Source organism: Leucoraja erinacea, chromosome 13 (assembly GCF_028641065.1).
Source record: "Leucoraja erinacea ecotype New England chromosome 13, Leri_hhj_1, whole genome shotgun sequence".
In the NCBI taxonomy this organism is placed as follows: domain Eukaryota; kingdom Metazoa; phylum Chordata; class Chondrichthyes; order Rajiformes; family Rajidae; genus Leucoraja; species Leucoraja erinaceus.
This window is the reverse complement of record NC_073389.1, coordinates 41,017,194-41,023,455: the sequence shown is the minus strand read 5'-3', so window position 1 is coordinate 41,023,455 and position 6,262 is coordinate 41,017,194.

Here is a 6,262-nt window from a genome sequence, read left to right as displayed (position 1 = left end):
AATTAGAAATTACTGAAAAGGATGTGATTGTAAAAAGCAAGAGATTTATTTTCTAGGCAGTCTAAGAACATTCCAAAGAATTTTGATTTGAACATGATATGATACATTTTTTGGCATTTCTAGCCAAGTAAAATTCTGAACATACATAAGTGTAGTTTAAATTTTTTTCAATATCACTCCAGGCCAATTTCCTATGTCAGCTCCAAATCCCAGGAATTCATGCAAGTACAGTGATGGGAAGGCTCAAACAAAGCCAGTCAAAGTATTTATTTAGCTCTATCCTTATCACAAAGAGTGGTGTGGCTCGTTCAGAAGCAACTAATCTTCAGACATTAGCCAGTAGCCAAACATGCCCCAGGAAGTTTCAGGAAAAGAATTGAAACATTTACGAAGCTCCATTTTAATGACCTATTTGTTTAATCTACGTCACTAAACGAGCACTAAATAAACAAACTTACAACTACAACTCACATTTTAAATACTGTTGCACATATTTTTGCAAATGTGGCTAAAAGCAAAATTTATAGAGAAATTTAAAGGAAGAAGGGCAAAAAGATTTGCAAGTTATTTTCTAAATGGCTGCAATGTTGATTGACTGAAATCCAAGACTGCCAAAGGTTACTTCAGACTGGTATTCAACCTCAGATTATAACATTTAAATTGTATCCTGAAGAAGTCAGGCCAAAGAGATGGCACTAAGTTTTTTATTGATAAGGAAACTGTATTTCTTCTATTTGTTCTTAGAAGTGCAATTTAAAACCCTCTTATTTCATAATGTGTAAGAAAATTGTTGAAACCAACTTTTGCCCTTTCCATAGGTAAAGCCATTTATTATGTTTAGTTTAGAGATACAGTGCGTAAACAGGCCCTTCGACCCACCGAGTCCACAACGACCAGTGATCCCCACACATTAACACTATCCTACACAAACTTGGGACATTTTTAAAAAAACATTTTATACCAAGCCAATTAACCTACAGACCTGCATGTCTTTGGAGTGTGGGAGGAAACCAAAGATCTCGGAGAAAACCCACGCTGGTCACGGGGAGAATGCAAAAAGCTCCGTATAGACAGGCACCCGTAGTCAGGATCGAACCCGGGTCTCTGGCACTGTAAGGCAGTAGCTCCATCACTAGGCCACTGTGCCGCCCCTGTTATAAGACACAGGCCCATCCCATGGGCGAGAGACATTAAATGAAAATCAAACCTCACCAGGGCCTGTACTCACTGGAGTTTAGAAGGATGAGAGAGGACATAATTGAAACTTAGCAAATAGTGAAAGTCCAGGATAGAGTAAATATGGAGAGGATGTTTCCACTTGTGGGAGTGTCTAGAACCAGAGGCTTTAGCCTCAGAATAAAAGGAAATGGGAAGGAATTTCCTTAGTCAGAGGGTGGTGAAGCAGTGGAATTCATTACCACAGATGGCTGTGGAGGCCAATGTATATTAAGACGGAGATTGACATAATTCGGATCAGTGAGGGTGTCAGGGGTTATGGGGTTAAGAGGAAAAGCTAGATCAGCCATGATTTAATGGCTGAATGGACTTGATGGGCTGAATGGCCTTAGTCTGCTTCTAGAATTTATGAACCTATGGACATGCAGTTAAAAGCAGGGTTTCTAGCAATCCCAATTTTTAAAAATGCTGAAATTAATAAACAGGTCAGGCTGCATTTTTTGGAGAGAGAAACAGAATGAATATTTCAGGGCAACATTCTTAATCAGAATTGGGGAAACATTGGAAATGTTTTTATGTCAATTACAGGTAATTATATAAATCTGGAATAAAAACTATTACCAGTAATGTCCATCGTGAAAATATTGGATTGACATTAATATCCCACTAGCTTGAGTAATATGTTCATACCCTCAGTAAGTGATTGAGTCTTAACTGTCTCTCTGTAAATGGCTTGGCAATGGCTTGTCAACGGCAATCAGGGATTAGCAACAAATGCTGTCCTTGCAACTGACACCCACACACCAATAATGAATAAAATGAATGGAAATTCATGGTCAGCCTGTCAAAGAACCATACAATCTTCGAAAGTCATTAAGGTAATCTGAATTTGAACCTTAAATGCACTTTCATGGAAATATTTAATTAAAATATGTTGAAATAAAAGTTAAAATGGTGTGATATTTGACATGCACATGCAAATGTAAGAATTTGTGCAAGTTGATGACAACAACATATTTATTTGAGGGAGTTTCAATTAATATAAAATGTGCTAAATGAACTATCATTTTCAGGTGGTTTTCCTTTCTAGAATACCTATATTATTGAAGGGTTTTTAATTGATCAGAGACGAGTGTTGTGGAAAGATATGAAGGTGCTTGAATATTTACAAGCAAAAATTAAGGTGCATTTTGGAAGAGTGAAATGACACCTTCTGTGGTTATGTGGGACTAAGAGAGGTAACTGAGGACAGAAGAACAGACAGAGGGCTGTGAATGGAGAAATTCCCTCCAAATATTTAGACTGGATAATGTATTCTATGACAGCATTTTTTTTTGTCTTTCAGGTTATTAATTTGAATGGTTTTGTTCTATTTTTAACAAAAAAAATCCTTCTACTGGAAACAGAGAAAGAATATTTAATTACGTATCAAGCACCTTTCATGTCACCGATGCATTATGTTTTTTTAGAATGATGTGGGTCAACTTTGCATACAAAGTCCTACAAAGGTCAATGAGATGAATGTGTAGTAGATGTTCTTAGTGCCGCATGCGGTAGGGTAATTTTTGGCCAGAACACCAAATCACCTTGCTGTTTAGTTTAGTTTAGTTTAGAGATACAGTGTGGAAACAGGCCATGCGGCCCAATGTGTTCGTGCTGACCAGCGATCAACCATACACCAGTTCTAGTCCTACACACCAGGGACAATTTACAGAGCCAATTAACCTACAAACCATGTACTTCTTTGGAATGTGAGGGGAAGCCGGAGCATCCGTAGGAAAACCGCGCGGTCAAAGGGAGAAGGTGCAAGCTCCGTAACGACAACACCCGTGGTCAGGATCCAATCCGGGTCTCTGGTGCTGTAAGGCAGCAATTCTACCACTGAGCCACTGTGCCACCCTCAGTTCATTTTAGTACTGTGGGACCTTATGTAATCACATGAAAAAGCCGCTAGGGCCTTGGTTGAGCATCCCCAAATGTCAGTGCGTCTTTTGAATAGCGTCAGTGGATTAGTTTTAAATCTACAATCACTTGTAATTGAATAATTTACAAAAAAAAAGGAACTGTATTATTAATCTGAAGTTGATATCTAACTTCCAAGGCAAGGCAAAGTTAGGCTAAGTGTGATTTTGTTAAAATATATGTTGAAACTTAACATTTCCAGCATCAATTGAACAATGATGCCATTATTTATTAATCTGATCTATGCTGTACTGCCTGAAGTTTTAAACAAGCAATGCCATATAATTTATACAGGTACATTGAATTTATTTCACTTTTGCTTAGATGTTCATTTTCATTATTTTAATTACATGGAATATGTCACATACAAGTAACTTTAGAGGAGATTAAGCTGAACAGAATAATATACAACATGTCAAATTTATAATGACTTGGCTTTAGAAAACTGAATTGATTTTACAAAGGCAAACAAAACAATTGAAGAACTCGCAATTGAATTTAAAATAAGGGCACTTGTTTCAACTTAGTCCTTTTAATTTCTCCTTTATTTTGCATCTTTTCACTTCCCTTTTAGTGTCAATCTCATGCTCCTCTATTAGTCACTTCCAATGTAATAATAATGTCATAATAGATGTTATTAGTTCTGCCTAGGATGGAAGTGCATATGCTGGTTTAAACCGAAGATAAGACACACATGCTGGAGTAACTCAACGGGACAGGCAGCATCTCTGGAGAGAAGGAATGGGCGACGTTTCGGGTTGAGACACTTTAGACTGAGAGCCATGGGAGAGGGAAAATGGAGATATCAATGAGTGCAAAGAGAATGGAAGTTGTTAAAATGACAGATAATGGCAGATGATGATCAAGAAATGTACAACGGTTCATTGTTGGCTGAGGGGAAAGTGACGAGGTATACAAACAGTAAAATTAATCAGGAGGACAGTGAAATTAGTTGGAGAACTAGGATGGGGGAGGAAAGGTTTAGAGGTTATAGGCCAAATGTAGGCAGGTGGAACTAGCGAAGATGGGGCATGTTGGTCGGCGTGGGCAAGTTGGGCTGAAGGGCCTGTTGCAGTATGCGGTATGACTCTAATATAATGTGATGAGGAATCTGCTCAGATTAGATTGTAGAAGGCTATTCTCTTTAGTGGAGTAGGCTTGAGGATTAGAGGTCACAGGTATAAAATAAAGGAAAAACAGAATTATGAAAATATTGATAAGATGCGGTGTGTGATTGGAATCTGGAATGCGCCGCCCACCAATGTGGTTCCTGTGTGGCTTTCAAGATGAAACTAGAAGGAACATGGTGAGGAAATACCTGCATAGCTACAGGGAAAAGGTTGGTTGATAGAACTGGAGAGTAGCTCTGGTAGAGATAGTGCAGACATGATAGACCAAATGGCCATTTGGCCATTCTGTCATACTAAGATAAGGCACATTTGCAGCCAAATCAGTTTGGTTCAGTTTGGCTGCAAATGAACCCAAACAGAATGGAACGAAAGAACTGTGTAGGAATGAACCGCAGATGCTAGTTTAAACCGAAGATAAAAGCTAGAGTAACTCAGCGGGTCAGGCAGCATCTCAGGAAAAAATGAAGAAGTCTGAAGAAGGGTCTCGACCCGAAATGTCACCTATTCCTTTTCTCCAGAGATGCTATCCAACCCGCTGTGTTACTCTATCTTTTCGTGTCTATCTTCGGAAGAAAAAAACTGTTGTTTTCCAATAAGCAGCAGAGAACAGGGGAGTCCAGGAAGGGTATCTACTTGGAAAGGAAAAAAGCTTTCAAGACCGGTGGAGGATGGACATCAGAAGAGACTGGGGGCATTCAGGGGAGAGAGGGGGTACTGACTGAGTAAGAGAGATTTCAGCTTTTGGGAAAGGAAAGGGGCTAGAAAAGATAATTGGGAGAAAGTCAAGCGGGATGCAATGGCCTTTCAACAAGTGAAGCTTTGAGTTGCCACTTTGGCGCAATCTATAAGGTTAAGCTGTAATGAAACCAGCAGGACTTGAAATTCAGTGGTCAGTGTGATGTGTTCAGCTGGGTCCATGTATCAATTATGTGTTGGAAGCAGAGTTATCACCATGGATATATTAGAATGGAAAATAAAGGGTTTTGGGGCGATCCTTACCAGAACCAGGCACAGTCTTGTATGAGGTTTGAAGAAGGTCTGAAGAAGGGTTTTGGCCCAAAATGTTGCCTATTTCCTTTGCTCCATAGATGCTGCCTCACTTGATGAGTTTCTCCAGTCTACCTTCGATTTTCCAGCATCTGCAGTTCCTTCTTAAACAGTCTTGTATGAGCCTGCTTATATGTACCTGAAGGTAGAATTATGGCCACATTGAAGTCAGCCACATTGCATGCTCTGCTTAAAAAAAAGTAAAGAAACTGGTTAGCCAAGTAAGTGCTGATGCACTGCAAAGGGTAAACTTAGTTTTCACATTTTAAGCACAGCTATAAGCACATATTATCCAAAGCTGAGACACAAGTAACTGCAGATACTGGAATCTTGACCAAAACACAAATGCTGGAGTGTTCATCATTATCAGTGGTCACTCGGAACTAGTATGACTGTCTTCTATGGAGGACGCCTGTGTGTGACTTGGGGAGAGTGATGCACAGACAGCCACCACACGATTCTTGACAGATCTGGGTCAGGATCCAGTGGCATGGAGTCCAAGCCAACCAGGGATCCGTTTCTGCTGCAGCCTTCATCCGCCTTCCCTGCCGTTGTGACGCTTCACTAAAGTCAGCCATCATCCCCTGCCTGTTCCATGGTTGAGGTCTTGGTTGGATTGCTCTTTGTCAGGGACCTCCCCCCTCGACCTTACCGCTATGGGTGGCCCTACCAGGAGCATAGCTCCAGACGGCATCACTTTCAAGATCTCAGGACCACACAAGCTTCACCGCCACGACAAGGTGACAATCCATGGAGTAAGCTGGAGTATTATACCAATGGCACGAGTGCTGGAGTAACTCAGACAAGCAGCATCTCTGGAGAACATGGATATGTGACATTCCTGGTCATGACCCTTCTCCAGACTAATTGTAGGAGGGAAGAGAAAGCTGGAAGAGAGCTGGGGGTAGTTGCAGTCTACATTTGGAACCAGGACTGTTCAATATAAT